General features: G+C 37.9%; 1 pseudogene; it reads right to left on the bottom strand.

Moving 5' to 3' along the window:
• Positions 1-1,249: 1,249 nt before the first annotated feature.
• On the bottom strand, positions 1,250-10,953 carry LOC133668362 (disease resistance protein RUN1-like; annotated as a pseudogene).
• Between the last annotated feature and the right edge of the window lie 4,351 nt (positions 10,954-15,304).

The following is a 15,304-nucleotide window of genomic DNA, read 5'->3' as shown; positions in this document are numbered from 1 at the left end:
GGCTTTTTGTTTTTCAAAAAAAAAATCAAAATCAAAATCAAAATGTATAAGTTTTTAATTTTTGTTTTCAAGAATTTGAAATTTTTATCAAGAAATCAAAGAATAAACAATAAAATCAAACACACTCTAAATACTCGCTAATTTTAGCTCTTCCTAGCTGCTATTTTTTCGGCTTAAAAGACTCATAAGTTTCTACCAATAAAATAATGATATAATTAAGTGATATTCAATAAATCTAATTATTATAATATTTATTTTTTAAATTAAATAAGAAAAATATTATCATAACATCAAGAAATAAAAAATAAAACCAATTAGACTTTAAATATTTAATAAAAAATATTATTAAAGATAAAATTTAATTTTTTAGATTAAATAAGAAAAATAAAATAATTAAAGATAATATTTAATCTCTTAAATTAAATAGAATAAAATAGAAATAACTAAAGGAAATATGCATTCTTACCAAGAAGCCTTAAATGGAGGTTATATTTATGCAGCTTCGCAAATAAATAGTCACTCCATTGCTTAGGTGTAGACGCTGTAATTGAATCACAATGGGGATAAGGAAGCAGATGATACAGCGGTGATGAAGACATCACTATATCTCTTTCCACTTCTGACTTTTCAAATAAATCTAATTTATCTGCGATCACATGGACCCCACATTCTTCAATGCGCCCCGTTAACTCTGTTGAATATAAATAGTCACTCCACTCCTCAGGTGTTCCTGCTTTAACTGTACCACAATAGGGACGAACCCTATCACCGTAGAATTTATCTCTTCCCACTAGTGACTCTATAAGAAAATCTGACTCCCATCCGCAGCAATGTTTCGTGGCAAGTGCCATCAATTTCTGTATTGGCTTTGAATATATGTGTAGTTCCAATTCGTCATCTCCACAGTAATCTTCCATTGCCATTTCACTTCTACTTATGTATCTTATCCATCCCGCAATACAATTACTTATTTTATTTTCAAACAATTGAATACCATTGCTTTTATTTCTTATAATAATAATAATAGTGTCAGACCGTGAGTAATAATGATCATCCTTCCCAAGTGGACAGACAAACCAAACAACTAAGCCTTGGAAGACTGGAGGTATATGGAATGACAATGAGCATCCTTCTCCACGGTAGCTCATCCAATTTGGCATCTCACCAGGAATGCTGTCAATAAAATACCGGTGATGACCATTGTACAATGCCTGTATAAATATATATTGATTTCAACGAATATCAGAATTTAGACATTAATCAATGTATGTGACAATTGTGTGTGTTTACTTTTGTGCAAGAGAGACAGAAAGAAATAGTACCTCAACAATGCTTTTCTGTAATTTATTTGGTGACTGATTGCGGTCATCAACACGAATACACCAGAAACTATTACCTAGACCTTTGATGCCCTGAATCTCTTCTAACGAATGACTTTCATCTAGATTTATATGGAGATCTTCTTTTGACTTGATTGGTATTCTTACTCTTACCAATGATTTGCAATAAGGTGCACCTAAAGTGTATAAACTTGTGGGAAGATCCAGGATTGATAGAAGATATTCGCATCCGTGAACATACAAGAACCTTAGCTTGGGAAGGAAACCGATCCCAGAAGGCAGGCTAGAGAATTTGTTTCCTCTTAGATCCAATTTTATTAGAGCGGACAAACCCCTAAAATCAACACAGTTAATTGCACGATCAGACAAACCACCATTAGAAAGCTCAAGATGTTTCACTGATATCCATTCAATGAAAGGTTTTGGCAGCCAATGTTTCCAATTCAAAACACTTGTTGAAATCAAAGAAGAACTTGGTGGAGCCGAACTGGATCCACACAATGATAACTTTCTAACATACTTTAATTGTCCAATTGAAGAGAGAAATTGCTCATTTTCAATCCCATCGGCTAGCAGCTCATTTAAGGATTCAATATCACCCATGCGTTTTGGCAATTTCTCAAGGTGTGAACACCCAGAAATATTCAGAGTTTCAAGAGACTTTACATTACCAATGCTTTCAGGGAGAATTTTCAGACTCCAACATCCCTCCAGATTCAAGAAAACGAGGCTCGTCAAGTTTCCAATAGATTGATGGACTTCAACTAAACTCGAGCAACCTTTCAAAATTAGTTTCTCTAGACTTGAACTGTGCAAGTTTGGTGTTTTAATAAGGTACTGAGAATGACTGAGATTAAGAATTTTTAGCCTGTTGAGAATCTGTATAATAGAGCGCAAAATAATGAAAATGAATCATAGAAAGTCGTAACATGTAAATATAAATTACGTACTAGAGAAATTTTAGGGATTATAGCATGTTTCGCACCTTTTCTCCCTTCCATAGTTCTTTGAGGTTACTGTATTGCATATCAAAAACAGCTAGATTGTCCAAGGTAAAATCAGATGGAAAATATTTCAAAGGACATTGAAGCCAACAAATCCACATCAACTCTTTAGAAAGCAGTTTGAAGGATCCGGTGAGATGTGCTCCGTTGATTTGGAGTAAATTTAAGCATTTCATTTTTGCAAATGATCCTGTGCTCAGTGATTTAGCTTCTGATGCTCTGACATCCAGTTTAAGACCCTCTACAACTTCCGTACCCTAAAAAAATAAAATCAATACAACTTTCATACAATTATTTGTAATAAGTTTGACTAGAAAATACGCATGACTATGCTTTCATGTATGCATTGAGCTCTTACCTTCTGCTGCTCAAGTACATTCCATGCATCCTCTTGATTCCAAATTCTGGTCCTCTTTCCAGGTTCTTTTGGAGACGATTCACGAACGACCTCCCTTCCCATCTCTCGTAATAGATCATGCATGGTTACTGTCACGGGGTTAAATTTTTCGCAATGAAATTCAACCCAATGCGGCAGTCTAGTCCCGACTAGACTCAGCCTTGCCTCACTCTTTTCGCTCGTGTTTCCCTACGACTATGTGTTTCGCTCACCCAAAGAGGTTCTCACAATAGCTTTGTCGCAAACAAGGAAACCAACACAAGCAAGCACAACATGATTACAAGAATCCCTCTCAACCTTTATTTATCTCATCAACAAAGGAATACACAAAAGAGTGTGTGTGCTATGCACAAAATCGCATGCTCCACAACAGAGGCTTGGCAAGCCTATTTATAGACATACATGAGCTGCAGGCTCCCCCCCCATTATCCCCCATTTTCGGGACCTAGTGGAGCACTTCCTCCATCCCATGATCCCATGTTTTCAGGACATAGTGGAGCACTACCTCTTACCCATGATCCCATGTTTCCAGGACTTAGTGGCATGGAGAACACCCCAGTTATGCTCCCACGTTTTGCCTCCCATGAAGCTGCCACTTCCCCCATTTCCTGGCTGTCTACTTGGCAGTCCCAACTGCCTGTTCTGCTGCGTCAGCTGCTGACTTAGAAGGTCCAGTATCTAAGCCCCCACATCCATGCCAAGTCGTAGCTCAAAGACTCGCATAGATCATTGCACGCTGCTTGCCGAATTCATTTCTGCCTATGCAAGGCTGCCGCTGTCCATCGCTGCCGAATTCTAGGCAGTGTGCCTTCGTTGGCGCGTCCCCGCGCCTAGAGCCCTAACAAACCACCCCCACTAGAAGAGTCCGACGCCCTCGTCGGAATAGATGTGAGGTAGTCTTGTATTTGGTCCTCAAATTGCCATAAATCAGTGTCCTTTTCCCACGAAACCTCCTCATTTTTCTTCCATTTTATCAAGAATTCTGTCCGCCGATTCTTTCGATGTTGGCCGAGTCTACGATGATCCATAATCTTGACAATACCATCGTCAAATTGTTTATGAATCGTAGGAGGAGCTCGTTGCGACTTACTTCTTTTTGGATCCTCATGATCTTCATAAAAGGGCCGCAAGTAACTTACGTGAAAAGTAGGATGAAGCTTCAGCCGTTCGGGCAGCTTCAATCTGTATGCCACAGCCCCTACCTTTTCAATGACCTCAAAAGGCCCGTCATACCTTGGCACCAACCCTCGGTGCTTCGTCGTCCCCACAATTTTCTTCCAAATTTGCGGAGTTAACTTGAGCAACACCTTGTCACCCACACTAAATTCCAGCAATCTTCGCTTTTGATTGGCATATTTGAGCATTCTTTTCCTTGCCTTACGCAAGCTATCTTGGGCTTGCTCAAACAGTTCCTGCCGTTCCATCGCAAACCTGTACGCCGCTGGACTCTTCCCACCCGATATCTGCACTGCAATCTCCGCAGGAGTTTGGGGTTGGGCTCCCAAAACTAGCTCAAACGGACTTGCTTCCGTTGCCGAGGATTTTTGAAGATTATAGCAAAACTGCGCACTATCCAGCAACTCCAGCCAGTTTCGCTGCGTCGCTGTCACGTAGTGTCTCAAATACTCCTCCAGCAAAGCATTTATCCTTTCCGTTTGTCCATCAGTTTGCGGGTGATTGGCAGTTGAAAACTTCAGCCTTGTTCCCATCATGTTGAACAATGCTGTCCAGAATCTGCCTGTGAATCTCACATCACGATCACTTACAATGTCTGAAGGTACTCCAAAGTATTTCACCACGTTGCGGTAGAATAATTCAGCGGCCACTTCGGCTGTACACACCGTCGGGGCAGCGACAAACACCGCATACTTAGTGAATCTGTCCACAACAACCATGATTGTGTTCATGCCATCCACCTTTGGAAAACCAACAACGAAATCCATTGAGACCGATACCCAAGGCCTTTCTGGAATTGGCAGCGGCTGTAACAAGCCTGCCTCACGCTGCCGTAACGTCTTGTCTTGTTGGCACACTAGACAAGTCCTGACATAAAGTTCTACATCTTCCTCCATCTTCGGCCAATAATAAGTCTGCGACAGGAGAGCAACCATCCTTTCTCTACCTGGATGTCCAGCCCACTGCGGATCATGAGTCTCCATCAATAAGTGTTTCCGCAGCTCTCCCTTTGGCACGAAGATTCGACCCCCCTTTGCATAGAGTAAGTCTTGTTCCAACCAATACCTCCGTATTGTCCCTTCTTGTACAAGCTCAACCAATTTCTTGTACGCTGCATCCTCCCCCGCAGCTTGACGAAGTCGACACAGCATGTCCGACTCCACCTGAACAATAGCAAGAACAGTAGCGATTACTTCGCGTCTGCTAAGTGCATCCGCAACCTGATTGTGGCTTCCTGGTTTGTGCTTCCATACAAAATCATATTCGGCCAAGAATTCCTGCCACCGAGCTTGTCGCTGCGACAATTTCTTCTGCGTCCAGAAGAATGTGTTGGCAACATTGTCAGTCTTGACAACAAATTTCGGCCCCAACAGATATACTCTCCATATGCCAAGGCAGTGCACTACTGCCGTCATTTCTTTCTCATGCGTCGAGTAATTCTGTTCCGCATCATTTAGCTTCCGACTCTCGAAAGCAACCGGATGTCCATCTTGCACCAGTACTCCACCAATAGCCCTATCCGAAGCATCCGTATGCACTTCAAATGGCTTCTCAAAATCAGGCAGCCCCAAGACTGGAGCTGACGCTACCGCTGTCTTCAGCTTCTCAAAAGCTTGCTGACAGTCAACCGTCCATTCCCATCTCCGACTCTTCTTGAGAAGATCCGAGAGAGGAGTTGTCTTCTTGCTATAACCCTCAATGAATCGTCTGTAGTAGTTTGCAAGCCCCAAAAATGATCTCAATTCCGGGACAGATTTTGGTGCTGTCCATTCAACAATGGCTTGAATCTTCCTTGGATCCATCTTCACTTGTCCTTCCCCAATCAAGTGGCCTAGGAACATAATTTCAGCTTTTGCAAACTCACACTTTTCTCTCTTTACATACAATTCATATTCTCTCAACCTACTTAGGACTTTAGAGAGATGAGTTACATGATCTTCAATGCCTCTACTATAGATTACAATGTCATCTAAGTAGACTACAACAAAATTGTCTAAGAAATCATATAACACGTCATTCATTAGATTACAAAATGTTGCTGGAGCATTCGTTAGGCCAAATGGCATAACTAGAAACTCATAGGAGCCATACCTTGTCACACAAGTAGTTTTATGCTCATCACCATCAGCAACCCGCACTTGCCAATACCCCGATCGCAAGTCCAATTTTGTAAAGATTGAGGCTCCACACAATCTGTCCATCAAATCCTGAATTAGAGGAACAGGATATTTGTTTTTGATTGTTACCTTATTAAGTGCTCGGTAGTCCACACACATGCGAAGGCTCCCATCCGCCTTCTTTTGAAACAAAACCGGAGCACCATAAGGAGCCTTGGAAGGCCGGACAAACCCTGAGTCAATCAGCTCTTCCAATTGTTTCCTCAATTCTGCCAATTCCCTTGGCGACATTCGGTAAGGGGCTTGAGATGGTGGCTTTGCCCCTGGCACCAGCTCAATTCGATGGTCAATGGCCCTCCTAGGCGGGAGTTTCTTGGGTAGCTGAGGCGGCATCACATCTTCGAATTGCTGCAGCACGCTAGCAATTTCTTTCGGCACCTCACCACAATGGTCTGCCTTCTCGTCAACTATTGTTGCCAGAAACACTTCCCCTCCTTTCCGCAATGCTTTATCAATAGCAATTGCCGAGACCAAGCTCTTCCCCTTTTTCACCACATTCGCAGCTGCGACATTACAACATGGGACGAAACAAGGGCATCCCTCACTTGCAATCATCATTCCATTGAGATAAGGCATCAAGACAACCTTGGCTTTTCGTAAGAAATCTAGGCCAAGAATAATATCGTAATCATCAAGATTTACGACCAGCACATCATGCTTACCTCTCCACTGATCCAGCGTTATCGGCACATCGTAAGACATCCCAGCAATCCTCTGTGCCTTCGAGTTTACTGCCTTCATGGATGTGTGGCTGTCACTCAGCCGCAGGCCAAGTTCTTTCACCAGCCGATCTGCCACAAACGTGTGGGTTGCGCCTGAATCCAGCATAGCATTCACGTCTTTGCCATTTATCACAATCTTCACATACATTAGATTGTCCGTAGCCCCTGACTTCCCTTTTCGCAGTGCATCAATTCTCGCCAAGTCTTTATCGACAGGGCGGGTTTCGGCAGCCCCATCCCCTGATTTAGCTACCAGGCAGTTTATCACACGCATAGGATTGACGTGCGTAACTACCCCTTCCCCCTCATCGCTATCCCCAGCCCGAATAGCATTCAACTTCTCCCTCTTTGGACATTCCCTCGCAAAGTGAGGACCATCACAAATGAAGCAAGTAAAGTTCGGTTTAGTACTCTTACCTTGTGCACCCATAAACTTGGCCTTGCCCTTCTCCGCGGCAGTAGCCCTCGATGCACCCCCACCGAACTTCTTCCTCGTTCTTTCCTCCTTGTTTCTTCCCTTAGACTTGAAGGAGGTTGATGTATAGCCCTCTCTAGTAGTTGATTTAAAATCAATCAAACTGTCCGCAGCAGCAATAGCGGAGGACAGATCCTTTACATTCTGTCGCCTTAGTTCCGCTTGCGCCCAAGTTTGCAATCCGGACATGAAGTTGAATAGCCTGTCCTCCTCGGACATATTCTCGATGTCGAGAATCAAAGAACTGAAAGACTTAACATAATCACGAACTGACCTGTCATGTTTGAGTCTTTTAAGTTCCTCCCGCGCAATCCACGACGTGTTGTTCGGAAGGAACTGCTCTTTCAGCTCCTGCTTGAGACAATCCCACGTCTCAATCTTTGGACGTCCAGCACTTAAGTCCTCTTTGGTTCTCGTTCGCCACCAAAGCTTCGCATCACCCGTGAGATACATCACGGTAAGATCCACTTGTTCAGCCGCGCCAATCTTCGCAACACTAAAGTATTGCTCCATATCCCACAAGAAATTCTCCAGCTCTTTGGAACTTCTTGCTCCACCAAAACACTTTGGTTCAGGCACTTTAGGTTTCGAATTACTTACCCCAATAGGAGCGTTTGTCACTGCCCTCTTTAGAATGGCAATCGTCTCTTCGGCAGCAGCCAATCGTTCACTCGATTCTGCCGCAAGAGAAATATACAGGCTCTCAGCCCTTTCAGCGCTTTCCATAGCTTCCTTCAAGCGATCCATAATAGAACGTTCTTCGTCTTCTTCATCCAACCCTATCAAAGTCTCAAGACGCGTCAACCGTTCCCGAATAGCTTCCATGACTTCTGCTGCACGTTGTTAGAATCAACCGTGCTCTGATACCAATTGTCACGGGGTTAAATTTTTCGCAATGAAATTCAACCCAATGCGGCAGTCTAGTCCCGACTAGACTCAGCCTTGCCTCACTCTTTTCGCTCGTGTTTCCCTACGACTATGTGTTTCGCTCACCCAAAGAGGTTCTCACAATAGCTTTGTCGCAAACAAGGAAACCAACACAAGCAAGCACAACAAGATTACAAGAATCCCTCTCAACCTTTATTTATCTCATCAACAAAGGAATACACAAAAGAGTGTGTGTGCTATGCACAAAATCGCATGCTCCACAACAGAGGCTTGGCAAGCCTATTTATAGACATACATGAGCTGCAGGCTCCCCCCCCATTATCCCCCATTTTCGGGACCTAGTGGAGCACTTCCTCCATCCCATGATCCCATGTTTTCAGGACATAGTGGAGCACTACCTCTTACCCATGATCCCATGTTTCCAGGACTTAGTGGCATGGAGAACACCCCAGTTATGCTCCCACGTTTTGCCTCCCATGAAGCTGCCACTTCCCCCATTTCCTGGCTGTCTACTTGGCAGTCCCAACTGCCTGTTCTGCTGCGTCAGCTGCTGACTTAGAAGGTCCAGTATCTAAGCCCCCACATCCATGCCAAGTCGTAGCTCAAAGACTCGCATAGATCATTGCACGCTGCTTGCCGAATTCATTTCTGCCTATGCAAGGCTGCCGCTGTCCATCGCTGCCGAATTCTAGGCAGTGTGCCTTCGTTGGCGCGTCCCCGCGCCTAGAGCCCTAACAGTTACCATCTCTCCAAATACTTTAATCAGAGACCTTTCACGGAGAGTTTCCAAAACAATTTCTGGATTGTAACGGCAACGGGCTCCTAGCACTTTTGCTACGTATTCTTTCTCTACATCAATAAAGAAGCATGCAATATCAAGGAATGCATTTTGTAGTTCACCATCCAGTGCGTGATAACTTATTAGAAGCTTTCCTTGAATATTGCTTTCTGGAATTCTGCTCAAGTTGTTAATTTCACTTTTCCATCTATCTTTGTTTTTCCCGTACAGACAAGCTCCTATAACCTCAAGAGCTAAAGGAAGTCCTCCACAGTAATCAACTGCATCCTTCGAAAGCTCAATATAATCTTCTGCTGGCTTGGTGTCCTTAAAGGCATGCCAGCTGAAAAGCCGAAGGGACTGATCTCGTGTCAATTCTTCTATCCGATATGTTTGATCTGCTTCACGAAGAAGATTTGAATCTCTTGTTGTAATAATTACTCTACTTCCGGGACCAAACCAACTTCGCTCTCCCATCAAAGCTTTTAGCTGGTACTGATGAGCAACATCATCAGCAACAACAAGAACTCTTTTGCGACAAAGTCGCTCTTTGATCAGAACCTTTCCTCTATCATCACAATTGATGTTCGCAGCATCTTGTTTTAAAATATCATGAAGAAGTTGCTTTTGTAAAAGAGCAAGACCATTAAATTGTTTAGATGTTTCATTGATATTCGAAAGAAAACAGCTTCCCTCGAATCCATAGCAGAGTTGATTAAATACAACTTTTGCTATAGTCGTCTTTCCTATTCCTGGCATCCCATGTATGCCCACAATGCGTACATCAGCTGTTGCAGTACTTAGAAAGTCAAAAATATTGCGAGCAAGCTGATCCATACCTACTAGGTGCTCAGGAACATATAAGTACTTGCGACTTAATTTATTCAACACATCCTTGATAATCCCTTTGATAAATTTTGCTTCATGCCTGCTCATAGAAAAAAGCAAGTCATCGATAGCAAGTCAATTAAGTATGCTAAAAAGAAATATTTTATTATTTCACATTGAAAAATTTGGAAAAAAGACATACCCATTTGCCATATCATTGAGATTCCATCCAGATAGATTTCCAGCCTCCTCAAGAGCTTTTCTCCACTCCTTCACCAACTTCTCTTCAAAACGCTCTTCATGTTTAACAAATGCTTCTGCAAAACTGCCATTCTGTTTTCTCACATATGAAGGATCAATGTCATAGAATATAGGAAGAACAATCTGACCGGTTTTCCTATTTTTGCACTTAAGAATCTCTACAAGTTCATTGAGACACCATCTAGAAGAAGCATATCCTTTTGAGAAAACAACTATGGATATCTTTGATTCCTGAATTGCCCTGAGGAGATGATCGGAGATTTCTTCTCCTCTCGGAAGTTCATCATCATCTCGAAAAGTGTGGATTCCTGCTTGGACCAAGGCAGTATATAGATGATCTGTAAATGTCTTGCGAGTGTCTTCTCCTCTAAAACTCAAGAAGACATCATAGGCCCCTTCTGGTCTAGATCGAGAAGACTCTGGCTCTGTCATGGCAGCTGCAGAAATCAAGGTACAATCAATTACCAATGGAGCAATATAACGAAGAGTTAGCTATGAAATTCCAAAGCTATGATATTGAAATGAGGTTAATTGTATTCTTTATATAGGCTTACTGAGGTCAGCTTTTCTTCTCTTTCGCGAGGATGAATCATTTTCTTCATCTTTGGATTGCTTGCGTTTTTCTTTCTGCATTTCTAAATTAAATAGAATGATATAGGATGGACTGGTGAATGATTATCTATCTGAACGTAAGGCTTTCAAGTTATCGTTATGAGCAAGAAGCAAAGAAGAGTAAGTTAAATATAACAAAGAGTTAGCTATGAAATGGCTGCAATGGGACAGAGAAGTTAGCTGCAGAGTAAGTTATGAATGATATAGGATATTGAATGCTGAAATTTCCAGTCAATGCAGCAATAATTGAATTTTTTTTACAATTTAAAATTAAAATTAGAATTTTAGGAATTGAAGAACTCCAATTCTTTTAGCTTTGTTGCAAATACTTTAGTCCACGCCTCCACGGCAGTTTTTCAAAAATAATATACGGAGAAAGAACAAGGAATTTGGAGCGGTAATTTCGTGGAGGTTGCAGCAACTGGGTCCCACGCGTTCACATTATTGAGGTCGAAGAGGCTACTGCTAGAAACAGATTTTGCTTCAACACACCTCTCTATCAATGACTTTGAAAAACTCACAACTTTTTTAGCTTTCTTGCAAATACTTTGCAATTAAATCAGTCCAGGAAATTTCCTGTGTATATTACTGGATTTTTCGAGTCAAATTTCCAGTTCCAGCCAATGCAAGGCAGCAATAGTAGAGTAAACCTATAAATAGACTAATCAAATAATATATTCAAATAAAATCAGCCAAGTCAGGGACCCCAAACAGTCCACATTATGTAATTCTAATACTATATTTTGAATAATTTAGGGAAGAAATTATAATGTAATTGTAATTAAGTTTTTAGAAATTTCACAAGGAGACTTATTCTCTAATATTTTCATCCATTCTATTGTTCGAACTTCTTCTCCAGATATATAATAATAGGAACTGATACCACTTATTCAAACTAATTCTTGTTTACTTGTTGCTATCATTTTTATAAACGATCCCATCATTAATTGTGTAATCATGTCTTTTATCAATTTTATTTTTGCTAGAAAATAAGCCATTATTCAATATTGATGATCAATAATAAATATCGATGATTAATAATAAATTTTGTATAATTTGCAGGTTTATTCACTTGAATGGGGAATTTTCGTCTCTTTCTTTCTTTCTTTAATTATATATTCAAATGGGGTGTTTGCTATTTTCATCGAGGACGCCATGTAAAGAAGGGAAAAGGAACAAGAAAGATGGGGGTTGTTTCCTTTTGCTCTTTTTTTATTTTTATTTTTTATTTCTCTCTCTATATTTTTTATTTTAAAAAACTCTAATTTTTTTAGCTTTCTTGCAAAGACTTTACAATTAAATCAGTCAATTACAGTTTTTCTAATAATATACTAAGAAAGAACAAGGAAAATTCCTTCGTAAATTGCAAGGAATTTCGAGCGGTAATTGCTCGGTTAAGTCCATAATCTGTCCCAATTTTACAAGCAGAGAAAATGAGGCTAAATCAACCATAATTGTTTTTCTGATACCCAGTTATGGGTCATGATTTTCTGAAAAAAAATTTTATTTAAATACAATCCAACAAAAATCATAGTGCAAAATAAAGTTATATTTTTTCAGCATCCAAACTTCATGTTTGGTCATGATATATCCGTGCCCAACTCTAAGTTGGACAAAGACTCGTCTCGTTAACACTCAACTCTAGATAAGATCATGGTAGCTTGTCCCAACTCTAAGTTGGGCAAAGGATACATCCGCAACCAATATTTTATATAATTTGCATAGAATTTTATTATTCCCGTCAATTAATCCCAAAGCGAGGTTACAAGACAAGCCTCAACAAACTATATTTTGTTATTTTGAAATGAGCTTATTTCACTAAAAAAATGTTCATCATCTCTCTTGCAAATTATTAGCAATGCAATACTATTGATTTTCCACACGTCAAACTAAGAAGACCATTTCCATGCAATTGTCTAATCTGATACTGTCAAGATCAAATGGTATAAATTTCCAAAAGAGACTGATTAGGCAAAAAGTTATGACTTCCCAGCAATAATCTTACAGATATTCTGAGTTTGAGTTTAGAGTTTGAGTTTTTTCAAGGAATAGTACAGTTGAAAAAAAAATTAAAAGTGTTTTTTAAATATTTTTTAAGAAAATATTAAATTACTATTTTTAAAATTTTTTATTTTTAATGCACTAAAATAAAAAAAATAATTTTTTTTTAAAATTATTATTTTAATATATCTTGAATTAAAAAGCATATTGCATCTGTTACCACAAACAAATATACGAACGTAATTAGTTTACACTTTACAGGTAATTAGAGTTTTCCGGTGAAAAAAAATATTTTCTAAATTAATACAACTAAAAAATAATCCTTAAATTAACACAATTATATAATACACACAAATACTTTGCAAATTTCATTTTTCTTCCTGCAGATCCTTTGCGAAATTTCCACAACAGCTGGGTCCACGCGTTTACAAAAGCTCTCATAGTGGATACTGCTTTTGCTTCTCACCAATAGCCATGCTAAAAACTTTGTGCTATTTTCTACATCAACAAATTAGATTATATAGTTACCTAACAAATAATAAAATGAATACCCTCGAACTCTTTTTTTTTTATTATTTTATCTTTATAGCCTAAATTAATACCCAATTACTTTTTTATGAAGAAAAATTAATTTATATTATTGTTAACATAATTTTTCAAATTAAAGCATTTTTAATTGAAACCTACACAATTACTCATTGAAATTTACTTATCGGTAAGAAAATAGAAGGAAATTGAGAAAGTTTCTTGCAAATTATTAGCAAAGCAATAATTGTCAATGAGCAAGCAATAATTGCTAAAATAAATTATTGAGCTGTAATTTAGAGTGGTAATTTCGTGGTGGTTGCTGAGGGAGCATGGGTGTGTTTTGGAGTCCAGTAAAATTATATTTTTAAAAGATTTTGAAATTTTTTATTGTTTTAAATTATTATTATTTTTTATTGTTCTAATATATGATATTAAAATTATTTTTTTTAAAAAAATAATAGTTTAATATATTTCAAAAATATTTTAAAATATAATATCTATTACACTCTCAAATTAAATGGTATATATCTTGTTTTATAGCATCTAATAATATTTTTTTTTTACGACTAAAACAGTGTAAAACGTTGAAATTAAGAAGGTGTATATTAAATTCATGTTACTTCAAAGATGTTAGCATGTTTGTATATTTTAAAAGTGTTTTTAAAAAAATTTAAATTTTTTAAATTTTTTATTAATTTTAAATTAATATATTTTTAGTGTTTTTAAATCATTTTGATGTATTGATGTCAAAAATAATTTTTAAAAAAATAAAAAAAATTTATTAACATGTATTTTAGCTCAAAAAATTATTTAAAAAGCAACTTAAACCATAATTATTTTTAATAAATTCAAATGATGTACAGTACATCTATTAAAATCATTTTTCTTCCTGCAGAGTGCAGATCCTCTGCAAAGTTTCCACAACAACTGGGTCCACGTGTTACTGATTCCAAACTCTTCCAAGCTATTGCTGACCAATGTACCGAAAACACAAAAAAGAAAAAATCAAACAGAGATTTTGCTTCATCTCCATTTTTGTTTTTTCTTGAACCGTTCCTCTCTGTGCTATTACTGTAACAATTTATTAAAGCAGTGTAAAGCGTTGAAAACATGAGTATCATCAAGTGACATTAAGTTTCGTGTTTGTAATAAGAGTATGTCAATAATTAGTGATATATGTCATAATTTAATTCTTTACCTTTCATTTTTATAAAAGCAAAAAAATTATATTTTTTTTAATAAATTTATTCATAGTTATCGAACCCAACCTGAAATTGACCCACTAAAAAATAGAGTCTTGGGTTATACGGATTGATCCAGGTCAACCCAGAAAAATAAAAAAAATATTTAATTTTTAATATTTCATATGAAAAAAATTAAAGAAACAATTCATATGAATATAGGTTATACATGTTGCATATAATAAAGTTTAACAGATTATTTCAAAATGTTTTTTATCTCATATTAAAAAGATATTATCTTATTCTTTTAAATTGAAGTATTTAAACTAAAAGAATTTTTTTTATTCCACATTGAAAAAATAAAATATTCTTCTAGTATTTATATGGTGAACTTTAAAATGAGTTAGTAACCAATTGAAAAATATAAAAAAAGAGGGGTCTCTAGCTAGAAGAAAAAACATATTTGAAAAAACAAAACGGGTCTCTACCAGGTTTTATCGGGTCAACTTGGTTCCAGATTGACCTGGTGGGTCAACCAATTTTCTCCGGATCAATTGCAGACCCAGGTTTTTAATAAAATAAACCCGGCCGAAGCCCTGGGTCATTTGGGTTCTGGAGTGACCTGTCGGATCGGGTCGGGTATGATAACTATGAATTTAGTTAATGTTAATTATTTTGGTAATTGTTTTTTGAGTAGTTAGAAATAATTAGAAAAAATACACAAATAATAATAAATAAATATATATATATATATAGCTGAGATTGAAATTGGACCAATAATTAAGTGTTAAGTGTAAAAATTGAGTTCAAAAATTTTTAGATAATAATTAAGGGTTGAATTAAAAAAAACTTAAATTAGTTTAATTTGGCTGCAAATAGAAAATAGAAGTTCAAGGAGATAGAGTTAGAAATTAATAACCAATTTTAAAAATTAAT

This window comes from Populus nigra, chromosome 11, assembly GCF_951802175.1.
Source record: "Populus nigra chromosome 11, ddPopNigr1.1, whole genome shotgun sequence".
Classification (NCBI taxonomy): Eukaryota; Viridiplantae; Streptophyta; class Magnoliopsida; order Malpighiales; family Salicaceae; genus Populus; species Populus nigra.
This window is presented reverse-complemented; position numbering and strand designations above follow the sequence as displayed.